This window comes from Nerophis ophidion, linkage group LG11 (genome assembly GCF_033978795.1).
Source record: "Nerophis ophidion isolate RoL-2023_Sa linkage group LG11, RoL_Noph_v1.0, whole genome shotgun sequence".
In the NCBI taxonomy this organism is placed as follows: Eukaryota; Metazoa; Chordata; class Actinopteri; order Syngnathiformes; family Syngnathidae; genus Nerophis; species Nerophis ophidion.
In genome coordinates, this window is record NC_084621.1 from 56,964,295 (window position 1) to 56,982,186 (window position 17,892).

The 17,892-nt window shown below is 39.1% G+C and overlaps 1 protein-coding gene across 1 annotated transcript in view; it reads left to right on the forward strand.

Moving 5' to 3' along the window:
- Positions 1-3,378: 3,378 nt before the first annotated feature.
- The window catches only part of has2 (hyaluronan synthase 2), a 49,166-nt gene continuing 34,652 nt past the window's right edge, over positions 3,379-17,892 (forward strand). Inside the window, exon 1 of the mRNA XM_061914743.1 lies at positions 3,379-3,903. The gene's annotated coding sequence lies outside the window, so the exon portion shown is untranslated. The remainder of the gene's footprint in view (positions 3,904-17,892) is intronic.

Genomic DNA, 17,892 nt, shown 5'->3' on the forward strand with positions numbered 1-17,892 from the left:
GGTATTATTTTCGACCCAACTCTTTTGTTTGAGTCACCCATCAAGAGTGTTAATAAAACAGCCTTCTTTCATCTCCGTAATATCGCAAAAATGTGTTCCATTTTGCCCACTAGCGACGCTGAGATCATTATTCATGCTTTTGTTACGTCTCGTCTCGATTACTGTAACGTATTATTTTATGGTCTCCCCATGTCTAGCATTAAAAGATTACAGTTGGTACAAAATGCTGCTGCTAGACTTTTGACAAGAACAAGAAAGTTTGATCACATTAGACCTGTACTGGCTCACCTGCACTGGCTTCCTGTGCACTTAAAATGTGACTTTAAGGTTTTACTACTTACGTATAAAATACTACACAGTCTAGCTCCAGCCTATCTTGCCGATTGTATTGTACCATATGTCCCGGCAAGAAATCTGCGTTCAAAGAACTCCGACGTATTAGTGATTCCCAAAACCCAAAAAAAGTCTGCGGGCTATAGAGCGTTTTCTGTTCGGGCTCCAGTACTCTGGAATGCCCTCCCGGTCGGTAACAGTTCGAGATGCAACCTCAGTAGAAGCACTTAAGTCCCATCTTAAAACTCATTTGTATACTCTAGCCTTTAAATAGACCCCCATTTTAGACCAGTTGTTCTGCCATTTCTTTTGTTTTCTCCTCTACCCCCCTTTCCCTTGTGGAGCGGTGGTGGGGGAGGGGGGCACAGGTCCGGTGGCCATGGATGAAGTGCTGGCTGTCCAGAGTCGGGACCCGGGGTGGACCACTCGCCTGTGCATCAGTTGGGGGAATCTCGGCGCTGCTCATGTGTCTCTGCTCGGGATGGTCTCCTGCTAGCCCGACTATGGACGGGACTCTCACTATTATGTTGGATCCACTATGGACTTGACTCTCACTCTTATGTTACATCCACTATGGACTGGACTTTCACAATATTATGTTAGACCCACTCGACGTCTATTGCTTTCGGTCTCCCCTGGAGGGGTGGGGTGGAGGGGGGGTTGCACACATATGCGGTCCTCTCCAAGATTTCTCATACTCATTCACATCGACGTCCCACTGGGATCAGTTTTTCCTTGTACCGGCTCTGTACCGCGAATGTCGTTGTGGTTTGTGCAGCCCTTTGAGACACTTGTGATTTAGGGCTATATAAATAAACATTGATTGATTGATTGATCCTTTTTGGAGTTGCGGGGGGTGCCACAGTCTATCTCAGCTGCCAAAACCTTAATTAGGTTTTTGCTTTAAAATAATGGGAACAATATATATATTAGGGGTGTGGGAGAATATCGATTCGAATTTGAATCACGTTTTTCACGTTGTGCGAGTCAGAATCAATTCTCATTTTTAAAAAATCTATTTTTTTTATTTAATTTTATTTTTTTTATTTTTTTATTTTTATTTTTTTTAATAGATCAATCCAACAAAATAATACACAGCAATACCATAACAATGCAATCCAATTCCAAAACCAAACCTGACCCAGCAACACACAGAACTGCAATAAACAGAGCAATTGAGAGGAGACACAAACACCACACAGAACAAACCAAAAGTAGCGAAACAAAAATGAATATTATCAACAACAGTATCAATATTAGTTATAATTTCAACATAGCAGTGATTAAAAATCCCTCATTGACATTATCATTAGACATTTATAAAAGTAAAAATAAAAGAACAATAGTGTCACAGTGGCTTACACTTGCATCGCATCTCATAAGCTTGACAACACACTGTGTCCAATGTTTTCACAAAGATAAAATAAGTCGTCTTTTTGGTTCATTTAATAGTTAAAACAAATTTACATTATTGCAATCAGTTGATAAAACATTGTCCTTTACAATTAGAAAAGCTTTTTACAAAAATCTACTACTTTGCTTGCATGTCAGCAGACTGGGGTAGATCCTGCTGAAATCCTATGTATTGAATGAATAAAGAATCCTTTTGAATCGGGAAAAAAAATCGTTTTTGAATCGAGAATCGTGTTGAATTGAAAAAATATATATATTTTGAATCTAATCTTGACCCAAAGAATCGATATTGAATTGAATTGTGGGACACCCAAAGATTCACAGCCCTAATATATATATATATATATATATATATATATATATATATATATATATATATATATATACGCATATATATATATATATATATATATATACATATAATCAATTTTTTTTTGTTCGTTTTTTTTTACTGTTTTTTTTTAACAGAAAAAGGTGCCAACAAATTTAATATAACGTGGCCTGAATATAAATTTAAATAATCATCCTTTTATGAAAATGCATATGTAAAAACCATGTACAGTTCACACTTCCATTGTTTTTTGTTTCTTACACATTTTCATGATCAGAAAGGAGCAGATTGAAAAATAATAATCTTATATTTATCCGATCCCTTTTAAAAAAAAAAATATACATATATATATATATATATATATATATATATATATATATATATATATATATATATTTAGATGACTTTATCACTGTTCCCTCTACCAACACCCGAACTTCAACATACTTTTTTGATTTCCGTTTAAGCATTTTCACCGTGACACATCCAATAAAAATAAAAAATCTGTTTAATATAATTCCAGTCGTCTCATTTTGTAAGTCCTTTTAAATTCAAAACAATTTTTGCAACTTTTTAGATAATTCCATGCTTTCACACCAACAACAGACGTACGCATTTGTTTCAAATTTGACAGGAACGGGGCATCCAATTAATAAAACGCAATTGCACAAACTTTTTTTTTTTTACTGTGTCAGCATTTTCATCCAGCTATTGCATCACTGAGCGACTCCCACCCAGTAGGCGCTTGTAGCTGCAGGACTATTTCAGGTTCTGAGTTGCACAGCACTGCCTGCTGACAAAATCTTGCAACTGCGCCATCATGTGACCAAGAGTGCAGCTGCAAAGACTGCAGCTGCATTTCTCCCACAGATGACTGCACTGTTATATCTCTACATCCAGCTGCATGTGGCCAAGTTATATCCCTGACCATTTAACACCACATCTGTCACCACTGCAGCATCACTGACAATCCCTGTAAACTCACACTGGTCATCTGCATTTAACAGGGACATCAGACAGTATTCACTTTTTCAAGGAGCTAATTGATGAGCGGGGCAAAAAAAAAATCCACTTTTTCAAGTGCCAGACAAGGCACAGACATCCTCCCTCTCACTCCCTCCCCCTCTTTTCCTCTCTCAATGATCTTGAATGAGTGGGTCTCTCTCTCTCTCTCTCTCCCTCTCTCCTTCTTGCTTTCCTCTCCTCCTCCTCCTCCTCCTCACACACCCCCAAAAACCTCCCCCTCTTATTAAAACAACAGGCCAACCTGGTGCAAGCCGGTAAAAAGGGCTTTGGGGCAGCAGAAACACGACTTTGGGGCCACTTCTTCTTGGATGCTGCTGGGGAAGATTATTCTCACATGCCCATAGAGACGAACAAGCACAATTTGCATAAACTTTTTTTTTTGTTTTGTTTTATTTTGACCTTATATTTAAAATGATAATGCTGTCAAATCTGACAGCTGCTCTTTTTCCCCATGTTTTGAGAATATGATTGATGGGGAACATCCATCCATCCATCCATTTTCTACTGATTGTCCCTTTCGGGGTACATATTTATGATTTTTTATACGTTTATTTATACTTTTCAGTCTGGATGATGCCAAAGTTGACTGACATGTTGGCCAGACCACGCGTTGCAAGGATGCTGCCTGCACAAATTGGTCAATATTCTTGAGCGTCTAACTTCAAGATTTTTTTTTTCTCTCTCTTTGAAAGCACATTTGAGAGGATCCATGAGAGTCTCAAAGTTGTCCGGTGAAACTTTTTTGACACACCACCGGAGTTGACCGCATCTTTTCCCCCTGCAGCGGCTGCTGCCTCAAGGTAGGTGGCATCATCACTGCCATCGTTCTGTTGCTGCCTCTAACAAGCCGTATTTTACCATGCTTGACTCGGAAAACATAAATGACGTTCACAGTGTACTTGTCTGAAAGAGCGCACATGCGTAAAAATGCATTACAGGCTGATTTTACTGAGAAATAAAATGTTTCTTCTGTATAATCACATCCTTTTCAAAACGTTCCAAATCTTTCTGAAACTACAAAAAGTCTTATTAGAAGTCTAAATTGTGTGGGTCTTTGCCAGCTGTGCGTGTGCGTAAAACATGTCAGCGCAAAAAAAACTCATTTTCATTCATAACTACACGGTAATTAAAACCAGTGCCTGAACGCACCATTACGTCATTCGCTAGAGACGTATGCGCCAATAGGAGGGCTTCGTTCGGATGCCGTTTACGTCATCAAATGCGCGCGCAGTTCAAGAGATTTCATTTGGAAAACGTTTGGTTGCTTTTTATACAGATTGTGTTTAATAATTTAAATAAATGACTTTTCATCCACTTTGGTAGTCATAATAGACAGTAAACAGTTGGTAAATGTGTATTATGTTAACTTGTAAGAATAGAGTGGCTTCTCTAAACGATCCAAAAACACAATTACAATACAACAAATGCAATATGGAAATGCTGCAAATTAACCTTATGGGGCTATTTTAATTATCTTCAAAGTCAAACAAGACATACAAGTCTTAAAGTTTTTGCAGGGATCAACATTTTTGGCTTACATACATGTTTTAAACTTTTTTTTTTTTTTGGCTAAAATGTCTCAATGAACATCATTCTTAAACAAAATATATACATTGTTTAATTTTGACATGGCGTATGTCTTTTGGTAACATACTGTCACAGGTTTAAATTTTTAAATCAAAACAAAAATGTATACTAATAAACAACGGTGATAATTTGATCAAAAGACCTTTAAATTGTTTCAATAAAATTGACAAAAATATATATATATTTTTTCATGGATTTGAAGAGGACTAAAGTTGAGACATTCGAGCCAAAAATATGAATCCAAAATGGTTTTATGACCCTTAAAACTGAAGGGCTTTGGAGTTCTGAATGAGTATTGGACGTTGAAATTTTAAAATTAACAAAAAGAATCCCATCTTGGGAAAAATCATGTATAAGGGAGTTCCACAACAAAAATGATGCCCCACAATACAGCAAAATGTACCGAAAGGACAACAACATCAGCCTTTCTCCTGTGGAGTTTAAAACATGCATTAAAACATAAAAACTGCCATAATTACACACCAACTTTGTGTCTTTGTTACACTGACAGCAAAGTATTTATGTAACTTATGTTAACATGAAGACATCCCATTTGCAGCAATTTTATTGGTCGTGTGTGTTTTTGGCAGTTGCAGCATATTTGTTTTCCTTTTTTTTTTTTGATATTGCAACACAATTGCAGCATTTAAAAACAAACAGACGTTGTATGATGTTTGTGCGATTTCTGTTTGGGACCATTCTTCAGCGTTATGGGTTACAATACACCACTAAAATCTTGTGCAGTTTTTGTCATCTTTGCATATTGACTTAAGGCAAAATTAATGCTAACATATTGTCCCTCTCATATTAGCCCTCGGGGGAGTTTGCAGCCTGGTGTCACAGAAAGTACTTTCTCATGCAGCAATACACCGCAGATGTGTGTTAGTGCAAGAGAGTGTTAGAAGTCTTGTTCCCAGTCAAATACGCAGCTCATCAGTGTTACAGGATGTGCATCCAAATCGAGCAGAAAGCGGTCTAAAAGAGGAAGGCATTCCATGACTGGTCCCCATTAGGGCTCACGTGCCATTAGTGTGTGAGGGACCCTTCATTGCACAGGCCCGGGGGGCTGCTCGGTCACAACTGCACACTACATACATCACCACCTAGATCATTTATTTTGTACAAAAGTACGACAAAAGCAGCACTGCAGTCAAACAGTATGAGTGAATCGGTGCCAGTCAGAAGAATAAAGTTCTCCCACTTAAAATGATGACAGGGGTCTGTAATTTTCCTCATAGGTACACTTCAACTGTGAGAGACAGAATGTGAAAAGAAAATCCAGGAATTCACATTGTAGGAATTTTAAAGAATTTATTTGTAAATTATGGTGGAAAATAACTATTTGGTCAACCATTCAAAGCTCTCACTGATGGAAGGAGGTTTTGGCTCAAAATCTCACGATACATGGCCCCATTCATTGTTTCCTTAACACGGATCAATCGTCCTGTCCCTTTAGCAGAAAAACAGCCCCAAAGCATGATGTTTCCACCCCCATGCTTCACAGTAGGTATGGTGTTCTTGGGATGCAACTCGGTATTCTTCTTCCTCCAAACACGACGAGTAGAGTTTATACCAAAATGGATACATGGATGATACAGCAGAGGATTGGAGGAATGTCATGTGTCTCAGATGAAACCAAAATAGAACTTTTTGTTATATGCTCAACTCTGTCTCTCACAGTTGAAGTGTACCTATGATGAAAATTACAGACCTCTGTCATCATTTTATGTGGGAGAACTTGCACAATCGGTGGCTGACAAAATACTTTTTTGCCCTGCTGTAGATTGATTGATTGATTGAAACTTGTATTAGTAGATTGCACAGTAGAGTACATATTCCCTACAATTTGACCACTAAATGGTAACACCCGAATACGTTTTTCAACTTGTTTAAGTCGGGGTCCACGTAAATCAATTCATGACCCTATTATTATCATCGCAAAGGCAAATTTGAAATTGTAATTTAGTAAACTAAAAAGGCTGTATTGGCATGTGTTGCAATGTTAATATTTCATCATTGATATATAAACTATCAGACTGCGTGGTGGGTAGTAGTGGGTTTCAGTAGGCCTTTAAAGACTAACGGTGTGCTGCAAAATAACCCAGTCACTACATAAACCGGTGCTTTGTAAACTTCCTTTTTTAATTAAAACAACCCAATGTTGTTATTTACATTAATTCTTGGAGCTGATATTTTTTCTTAATCCCTTTGCCAGTGTGATATGCAAGATGATATCAATATCATTTTCCAATTAGTCGTCAGACGGTTGTCTAACAAGCAGAGTAGCATTGTTTTAAGCATCTGAGTGACATAAGAAAGACCCAGGTTGGATTTAACAAATAACATCAAATAGTTGCTTAAATGTACTTGAAATGTGAGTGTGGATTTTTACCAATGGAGTTATTGTTGTGTGTAGTCTGTGCTCTGTTATCAGGCACGTCTAGTGCATGCACTAAATGCTAACTAACAGTATGCATACACAGTACAGGCCAAACGTTTGGACACACCCTCTCATTCAATTATTTATTTTTATTTTCATGAGTATTTACATTGTAGATCATGGGTGTCAAACTCTGGCCCGCGGGCCAAATTTGGCCCGTCGTGTAATTTCACTTGGCCCTTGAGGCAATGTCAAATTAACATTAGAGCTGGCCCGCCGCTGTAACACCGCATTCACCGCTAACACTCCTACTTGCCAACCCTCTCGATTTTCCCGGGAGACTCCCGGAGTTCAGTGCCCCTCCCGAATTTCATCTGGGACAACAATATTTGGGGTGGGCTTTAAAGGCACTGCCTTTGGCGTTCTCTATAACCTGTCTCCACGTCCGCTTTTCCTCCATACAAACAGCGTTCCGGCCCAGTCACATAATATATGCGGCTCATACACACACACACAAATGAATGCATGCATACTTGGTCAACAGCCATACAGGTCACTCTGAGGGTGGCCGAATAAATAACTTTAACACTGTTAGAAATATGCGCCACACTGTGAACCCACACCAAACAAGAATGACAAACACATTTCGGGAGAACATCCGCACCGTAACACAACATAAACACAACAGAACAAATACCCAGAACGCTTTGCAGCACTAACTCTTCCGGGACGCTACAATATACACCCCCGCTATCACCAAACCCCGTCCACCTCAACCCCACCGCCGAAAAGAGGCATTCAATTTTTATTTAAATTTTATTTGATATGCCATTGATATTTTTTAATTATTATTATTATTTTAAACTCGATTTTGCATGTCATGTCACTATAAAGTTATATAAGCCTTGCTTGTTCAATATTCAATGCAAAACTTGTTTGGGTCCCTATTAAAAGGTGAAGATGTTCAACTTCGGCCCGCGGCTTTGTTCGGTTTTAAATTTTGTCCCACTCTGTATTTGAGTTTGACACCCCTGTTGTAGATTGTCACTGAACGCTTTAAAAATATGAATCTGGAGTTGTGTACTTAACGGAAAAAAGGTGAAATAACTGAAAACATGTTTCATATTCTAGTTTCTTCAAAATAGCCACCCTTTGCTATCATTGCTGTTTTGCAAACTCTCGGCATTCTCTCCATGAGCTTCAAGAGGTAGTCACCTGAAATGGTTTTCACTTCACAGGTGTGCTTGAAGATAGTTGAGAGAATACCAAGAGTGTGCAAAGCAGTGAAGAAACTCGAATACAAAACATTCATCCATCCATATTCTACCGCTTATCCCTTTTGGGGTCACGGTGGGTGCTGGAGCCTATCTCAACATGTTTACAGGTATTTCACTTTTTTTTTTTTGTTAAGTAGGTTTGTACATAACTCCACATGTGTTCATTCATAGTTGTGATGCCTTCAGTGACAATCTACAAAATAAAGAAAACGCATCGAATGAGGAAAAGTGGCGTCCAAACTTTTGGCCTGTACTGTATTTTGAGGGATACCGTTACCAAAGTGCTATATTTACACGTGTCGCACAAAATTTAAACACGGACAAATGTCTCTGATAAGATTACTTCCCAGCTGACATGAGTATGTCATTTGCCAGAACACTTAACCGTGCACCACAGAGGAAAGCCAACTCCACCACAGTGCCTCCCCGCCCCCCGCCTTCCCTATTTAGGCGCCCGCTCCCCTGCCCCCTTTCGGCTAATTCCAACCCACTTTCTCACTGTTTAGTCTGAACAGTGCGGCTCTCTCCGCCTTCTTTTTGAATCGCTCGGCTTCTTCATCATGCCTTCACTATTACTCATTCACAAAAAAGCTCCATCAACATAAAAATGTCCCCAGACGTTCGGCGGCGGAATTTGAACTTGAAGTTATTCATCACCCCATTGTAAATTACGGTGTGTCCGGAAAATATTTGCGGCGCTTCACTTTCTTCACTTTTTTCACATCTTGTCATGTTACAGCCTTTTTCCGAAATGGAATATATTCATTTTTGGCCTCAAAATTCTACATGCAATACCCCATAATGACATTGTGAAAAGTTGTTTTTTTTTAATTTACATTAGATTAGATTAGATAGTACTTTATTTATTCCGTCAGGAGAGTTCCTTCAGGAAAATTAGAATTTTCAGCACAATCCCATTCAAGATCAGACAAACATTACAGGGAGACAGAACAGGATGGCTGACGGGTCTGCCGGCTTCCAGCGCCCCTTACAAAAAAGATGAGATACAGGTAAACAAGGGGGGGTAATGGGAGAAAAAAAAGCAGATTAAAATAAAATTAAAAAAAATCGGTCTGAGCCTGGGCCCTGGAGAGGGGGTGCAGACTGAGGCCAAGGGAAAAAAACAACTCATAGCCATAGTACACATCCCTCTTACATGTGTGTAAGAGCGAAACATCAAACATCAAAGAACACAGAGGACATTAAAGACATTAAAGCAGCAGATAGAACCAGGCACTTCTACATACAGCTATGAATAAAAAGTAAAATAAACATATCCACTGTGGTGGCCTCTGCGGTGTTCCACGGCATCGTCTGCTGGGGTGGAGGGAGCATGGCCAGAGACAGGAGCAGACCCAACAAAGCAACCAAGACAGCCGACTCCACTCTCGGCCAGTGTCCAGTCCGAATGGATGAGCGAGGTTACGTCCATGTACTTTACATAAGCATTCACTGCATTTGCTCAACACTTTGTTCGCGCATCTTAGGCAGCAACTACAGCCTCAAGTATTTGCTGGGCTCACCTACTTTTGGGCAGTTTGGCCCATTCCTCTTTGCAACACTTCTCAAGATTGGACGGGAAGCGTTGGTTTTAAATACATTTGAAAAGGTTAGATGGGTTGTACTTGTATAGCACTTTTCTACCTTCAAGCTCCTTAACACGCTTTATTGTATTTTCATCCAGGATGTCTCTGTACACTGCTGTATTCATCTTTCCCTCTATCCTGACTAGTCTCCCAGTTCCTGCCACTGAAAACCACCCCCACAGCATAATGCTACCACCCCCATGCTTCTCTGTGGGGATGGTATTGATTTGGTGATGAAGTGATCCATCCATCCATCCATTTTCTACCGCTTATTCCCTTTCGGGGTCGCGGGGGGCGCTGGCGCCTATCTCAGCTACAATCGGGCGGAAGGCAGGGTACACCCTGGACAAGTCGCCACCTCAATGATGAAGTGATGTGAATTATATTTTATGTAGCGCTTTTCTCTAGTGACTCAAAGCGCTTTACATAGTGAAACCCAATATCTAAGTTACATTTTTAAACCAGTGTGGGTGGCACTGGGAGCAGGTGGGTAAAGTGTCATGCCCAAAGACATAATGGCAGTGACTAGGATGGCGGAAGCGGGGTTTGAACCTGGAATTCTCAAGTTGCTGGCACGGCCACTCTACCAACCATGCTATACCGCCCCGTGATGAGTGGTGCTTGGTTTCCACCAAACATGACACCTGGGATTCACGCCAAAGAGTTCAATCTTTGTCTTATCTGACCACAGAATTTTGTTTGCCATGGTCTGAACATTTTTCAGGTGTATTTTGGCAAACTTTCGACTAAAAAATGGCTTCCGTCCGGCCACTGTATCATACAGGCCTGACTGGTCGATTGCTGCAGAAATGGTTGTCCTTCTGGAAGGTTCTCTTCTCTCCACAGAAGGAGTGTTGTAGCTCTGACAGAGTGACCATCGAATTCTTGGTCACCTCCATGACTCGACTAATATAAATGCAGTAATGTACTGAGACATCCTGGATGAAAACTAACACTTCCCATACAACCTAATGGAGCTTGAGAGGTGCTGCAAAGAGGAATGGGGGAAACAGCCCAAAGATAGGTGTGCCAAGCTTGTGGCATCGCATTCAAAAAGACTTGAGGCTTTAAGTGCCGCCAAAGGTGCATCAACAAAATATTGAGCAAAGGCTGTGAATACATATGTGATTTTTTGTAATTTTTTAGTCAATTTGCAAATGTTTTGAACACACCTTTTCCCATTGTTATTCTGGGGTATTGTTTGTAGAATTTTGAGGACAACACAGTATTTGTTAAATTTTGTATTACTGCTGTAACATAACTAATTGTGGAAAAAGTAAAGCGATGTGAATACTTTGAAGGGGAACATTATCACCAGACCTATGTAAGCGTCAATATATACCTTGATGTTGCAGAAAAAAGACCATATATTTTTTTAACCGATTTCCGAACTCTAAATGGGTGAATTTTGGCGAATTAAACGCCTTTCTATTTATGGCTCTCAGAGCGATGACGTCAGAACGTGACGACACCTAGGTAATAAAGCCGCCATTTTCTCAAACACATTACAAACACTGCGTCTCAGCTCTGTTATTTTACGTTTTTTAGACTATTTTCTGGAACCTTGGAGACATCATGCCTCGTCGGTGTGTTGTCGGAGGGTGTAACAACACTAACAGGGAGGGATTCAAGTTGCACCACTGGCTCAAAGATGCGAAAGTGGCATGAAATTGGACGAAATTTGTTCAAAATACGAGGGTGTGGGGAAAGCCGACGAAATGGTCAGTCGTTTGTTCCGCACACTTTACCGATGAAAGCTATGCTACTACAGAGATGGCAAGATTGTGTGGATATCCTGCAACACTCAAAGCAGATACATTTCCAACGATAAAGTCAAAGAAATCTGCCGCCAGTCCCCCATTGAATGTGCCGGAGTGTCTGCACATTTTACCGGCGATTGTTGACTTATGTGCTAATCAGACATATTTGGTCGCGGCATGACTGCCAGCTAATCGATGCTAACATGCTATTTAGGCTAGCTGTATGTACATTTGAAACTATGTTTACATCCAGCGTTTCCCTCCACCAACATTTAATGCCAAACAAACACTTACCAATCGATGGATTTAAGTTCATCCAGTGTCACAAGATGCGAAACTTCCGATCGTTGGTCTGCACATTTTACCGGCGATGCTAAGGCAAACATGGCCGAATAGCGTCCATAGCTATTCGCTCAATAGCTTCAGTTTCCTCTTCAATTTCGTTTTCGCTAACTGCCTCCATACTCCAACCATCCGTTTCAATACATGCGTAATCTGTTGAATCGCTTAAGCCGCTGAAATACGAGTCTGAATCCGAGCTAATGTCGCTATATCTTGCTGTGCTACCCGTATTGGCATCACTGGATGACGTCACAGGAAAATGGACGACGGCTTCACAGATAGCGAAAATCAGGCACTTTGAAGCTTTGGATAACATTTTTAAAAAAAAATTTAAAAAATCAAATAAGCCACTGGGAACTGATTTTTATTGGATTCAACCCTTCTGAAATTGTGATAATATTCCCCTTTAAATACAAAATCTAAAAAATAGTGACCACTAGAGATTGCTGAATCCGTTGAAATATTTCAATGGTTTCGGTTTTATCCTATCGTATTCCCAATAGGGTTTGAATCATGGCAAGCGTAACTGTAAACATAACTTTTACAGGGTGAACTAAAAGAGATAGTCGCAATCAACTCCCTGTCATGTTGTGAGATTGTACGTCCGCCAGTTGGCGCCTTGTCCGTATGATTCCAATCACGCGAAGAAGCTCTGCAGTGTGTGCACAACAGCACACTGTAACCCCTACGACATGCAGGAGGGAAAGGAAAGTCAGTCAGTCGGTTTCCATGCCCTAAAATAGTCTGATTACTCAAATAATTTGGCATGAAATAAGAATTCTACATCACATGGCTATAAGTCAATCTGATCCTGTCTGTGTTATGTTGGCCCGCAACATGCTGGGGGGAAAACAGTGAAGAAAATGTAAGAAAAAAAGAGCAAAAAGATGTAACATGATGAGAAAAACGTTGAAAATTTCATACAAAATTAGAAAAGTCTAAGTATGCAGGGGATATTTTGAAGACATGTATCATAACGAGTGACGTGCGATACCATTGATTTTCTTTCCAAGTAAAATTTTGGCTGATCTGATATCGATACTTTGTGCAAATATACCTATTGTGTCTTCTGAACATTTTTAAGTTGTGTAATATTAAATAATAACATTTATTTCTAAAAAAAAACCCAAAAAAACAACAACAGTAAAAATGTAAGAAAAAAGAGCAAAAAATCTAAATGTAATGAAAAAAACTGATGCTTTCCAATTAGTAATTAAGAGTAATATACTTAATTACCTCCAACACAAAGTTTTGTCTTCAAATGTATAAAACATTTTGTTTTGTTTTTCAATTAAAAAAATATCAAGATGTCACCCCCTCGACCCCATACTTGACTTTTTAGTATGCGGGGCTTGGTGGAAAAAGTTTAGTCAATCCTGATTTAAAATCTTAGAAGCTCTCAAGATAAAAATTAAATATGCTTAAAGTGGAACATTATCACAATTTCAAAAGGGTTAAAAACAATAAAAATCAGTTCCCAGTGGCTTGTTTTATTTTTCGAAGTTTTTTTCAAAATTTTACACCTCCCGGAATATCCCTAAAAAAAGCTTTAGAGTTCTTGATTTTCACTATTTGCGATGCCACTGTCCATTTCCCTTTGACGTCATACAGGGGTGCCAATACAAACAACATGGCGGTTACCACAGCAAGATATAGCGACATTAGCTCGGATTCAGACTCGGATTTCAGCGGCTTAAGCGATTCAACAGACTACGTATGTATTGAAACAGATGGTCGGAGTATGGAGGCAAATAGCGAAAACGAAATTGAAGAAGAAATTGAAGCTATTGAGCGAATAGCTATTGACGCTATTCGGCCATAAAATGTGTGTACCTAATGAAGTGGCCCATAGCATGGCTGCCTTATTAGCATCGCCGGTAAAATGTGCGGACCAAACGATCAGGACTTTCACATCTTGTGACACTGGAGCAACTTAAATCCGTCGATTGGTAAGTCTTTGTTTCGCATTAAATGTGGGTATCTAGTTTCAAATGTACATACAGCTAGCGTAAATAGCATGTTAGCATCGATTAGCATAGCATGTTAGCATCGATTAGCTGGCAGTCATGCTGCGACCAAATATGTCTGATTAGCACATAAGTCAACAACATCAACAAAACTCACCTTTGTGATTTTGTTGACTTAATTGTGCAAAATCATCTGCAGGTCATCCATACATCTCTGTGCCATGTCTGTCTTAGCATCGCCGGTAAAATGTGCAGACACTCTGGCAAATTCAATGGAGGTCTGGCGGCAGATTTCTTGCCAGTGGTGCAACTTTAATCCCTCCCTGTTAGTGTTGTTACCCCCTCCGACAACACACCGACGAGGCATGATGTCTCCAAGGTTCCAAAAAATAGTCGAAAAAACGGAAAATAACAGAGATTAGACCCGGTGTTTGTAATGTGAAAATGAAAATGGCGGCTGTATTACCTCGGTGACGTCACGTTCTGACGTCATCGCTAAAAGACCAATAAACAGAAAGGCGTTTAATTTGCCAAAATTCACCCATTTAGAGTTCGGAAATCGGTTAAAAAAATACATGGTCTTTTTTCTGCAACATCATGGTATATATTGACGGTTGCATAGGTTTGGTGATAATGTTCCCCTTTAAAATATAAACTAACTTCAGTTAATTAATTAAAAAAATAAAATAATACTAACTTTTGAACTAATTTGAAAGATTACAACAACCATAATAAACACTGTTAAATGTGTAACTGAACACTAATTCCTTTGAAAAAGTAATAATAAAAATGTAAGAAAAAAGGGCAAAGAAATTGGCATATGATAAAAAGCCGAATTGTTCTGACTGATAATTAATAATAATATAGTTAGTCACCTATAATATATAGTTGTCACAATATCTGGGTGTAGAATTTTTTTAATTGAAAAAACATACACCAATATGACTCCCGCATACTTAGACTTATCAGTATGGGGCCCTTGGTGTAAAACGTTTGGACCCCCTTGAACTAAATGATCACAAGTGTCAATATTTTATTTGGAGGATCCATATAAGAGCCTGAAGATCTAGTATCGACATTTCAGTATCAATCCGCACATCACCAATCAAAACTTAGTGCCAGCTTTGTGTTACAAGTGACATATTGTACTTTGATTAGTTATCAGATTCAGCAGTATGTCAGCTTTTTCTTATAATGTTACGTCTTTTTACTTTTATTTCTTAAATTTTGCGGGCCAACAAAACCCGAGCTGCTCTCTACAAATGGCCCCCTGGCCGAACTTTGGAAATCCATGAAATAACTAATAATAGTATTATTTATCACCCAAAACACAACGCTGACACTAAGCTGTGTATTTAAACATATCTAATAACCATTTTCAGCGTTTTTTAAACAAAAAAAATATGTATATATCAAATTGGCCCCTGCATACTTTGACTTTTTGTTATTTGGCCCTTAGTGGAAAACAGTTTGGACACCCCTAGTTTTCACCAACAAGCATGCAAAGTAAATATATAGAAGCTGAAATAATTGTGTATTTTAAAGTATATTATCACATGAAAACATACATATTTAATATGTGTCAGGATGTTCTCAAAGAAGACACTATAAATATTTGACAGAAAGCTATAAAAAGTTTGATTATGACACTAAACACAAAGTCAATTACACAGAGTAAAGAAATGCGTTTGTGGTTTTGTTAGTAGCAGCAGAATTGTATTCACGGCCCCCTATTACAATTTTTTATTCATTTATGTGAAAGGATTGACCTTTTTAATAAAAATTCTAATTGATGCATATTTTTTACTAAAACAATTTCATAGGAAATAATATTACGGTATTTTTTGTGTGCAAAATAACAATTTCAACATTAAAAAAGAAAACCATCCTATCCCATTTCGGACTGCGATTTGATCCAAGTAGTATTGACGTTCAGGACAATCACTATTGAGTCAATTGAACTCCAAGTTGTCATCGTATTAGATTGATAGTACTTTATTGATTCCTTCAGAAGAGTTGCCTCAGGAAAATAAAATTTTTCTTGCACATACTTGCCAACCTTGAGACCTCTGATTTCAGAAGGAGGGGGGGCGTAGTCGGGGTTTGGGCAAGGACCGTGGTTTGGGGCGGGGCATTGTTGAGGGTGTGGTGAAGAGGGGAGGAGTATATTTACAGCTAGCCATCCATCCATTTCCTACCGCTTATTCCCTTTGGGGTCGCGGGGGTCGCTGGTGCCTATCTCAGCTACAATGTGGCGGAAGGCGGGATACACCCTGGACAAGTCTCCACTTCATCGCAGTATGTGTATAAATCTTTATTTATAATTGAATCACTTGTTTATTTTTCAACAAGTTTTTAGTTATTTTTATATATTTTTTCCAAATAGTTCAAGAAAGACTACTACAAATGAGCAATATTTTGCACTGTTATACAATTTCATAAATCAGAAACTGATGACATAGTGCTGTATTTTACTTCTTTATCTTTCTTTTTTCAACCAAAAGTGCTTTACTCTGATTAGGGGGTACTTGCATTAAAAAAATGTTCACAGGGGGTACATCTCTGTAAAAAGGTTGAGAACCACTGCTCTAAAAGCCGTAGATGTTATTGTCACATATGCATGCACAGTAGATGGCAGTATTGTCCTGTTTAAGAGTGTCACAACATTGCTGTTTACGGCAGACGAACTGCTTTACGGTAGACGAAAACGTGACTGCTGTTGTTATGTGTTGTTGCTAAGCTGGGAGGACGTTAATGAGAATGCCTAACAATAAACTCACATAAGAAACCAAGAACTCGGCCTCGATCATTCTACAGTTATAACGCCATTAGCCAGGCACTCTGTTTATATTGTGGGAAAGCGGAAGTGAAAACAGGCTGTGGACGAGTCACTTGGGTCAGCATGGAGCTGGAGGGGGCGTGACCTCCAGCTCCGCCGGAATTTCGGGAGATTTTCGGGAGAAAATTTGTCCCAGGAGGTTTTCGGGAGAGGCGCTGAATTTCGGGAGTCTCCCGGAAAATCCGGGAGGGTTGGCAAGTATGATCTTGCAGGAAGGTGCTAGGAATAAAATTGGGATAAAACATGTCATTGATTTGTCTGTGTTTTACATGCAAAATGAGGCTTCCTAAAAGAATACACCAGCTGTGCCCAAAATCCGCCTCACGGATGATTTTGGTACCGGTACCAGTACCAAAATATTGGTATGGAGACAACACTAACTTCTTTGTCATTCCATATTTAAAACGGTAACAAAGAAACCAATCATTAAGGAGATGAAACCAAATTAGGAAGAAGCCGGACCAAGTAAAATGAATGCGATAGACTCTTTAGTATAAAATATCTCAGCCAATAAAGCATCCAAAAGTTATATTCTCCACCATCCTGCATCAACTGTCTGGAGGCCCATTTCTACATTTAATGCTTTTTAAATGCATCCTGGAGTCAAGCACGCACGCACACACACATTTTCTAGTAACTAAGGTCTTTGCTGATTACTGCTGAAATAGGCTTGACCATAGATTTTAATTCATACTGTGCATTTATTACACCGTTACATCTTTTATGTTCCGTTAGGCCTGGAAACTGGGCCTCTGCCCACAGGGATTGTTCCTATCACCCTGTGTGCAGTGCACATACATACACATGCTCAGAAGAAATAACACTACTTTATGGCCTTTACACTTACATAACATTTATACGAGTTATTGCAGCTTGTGGCCGGAAGGCTATGATACATCGCCACATTCCAGTGCTTCCTGTGTGATTCCATATTCTACGCAGTTGCTGTTCAAATGTTTCTAAGCTGTCTTCAATACACGCTATTAAGTCGTCTGAATGTACGCTATCAAAATTGTATTAATTTTAGTAACAACACTACTATTAAAGCTGC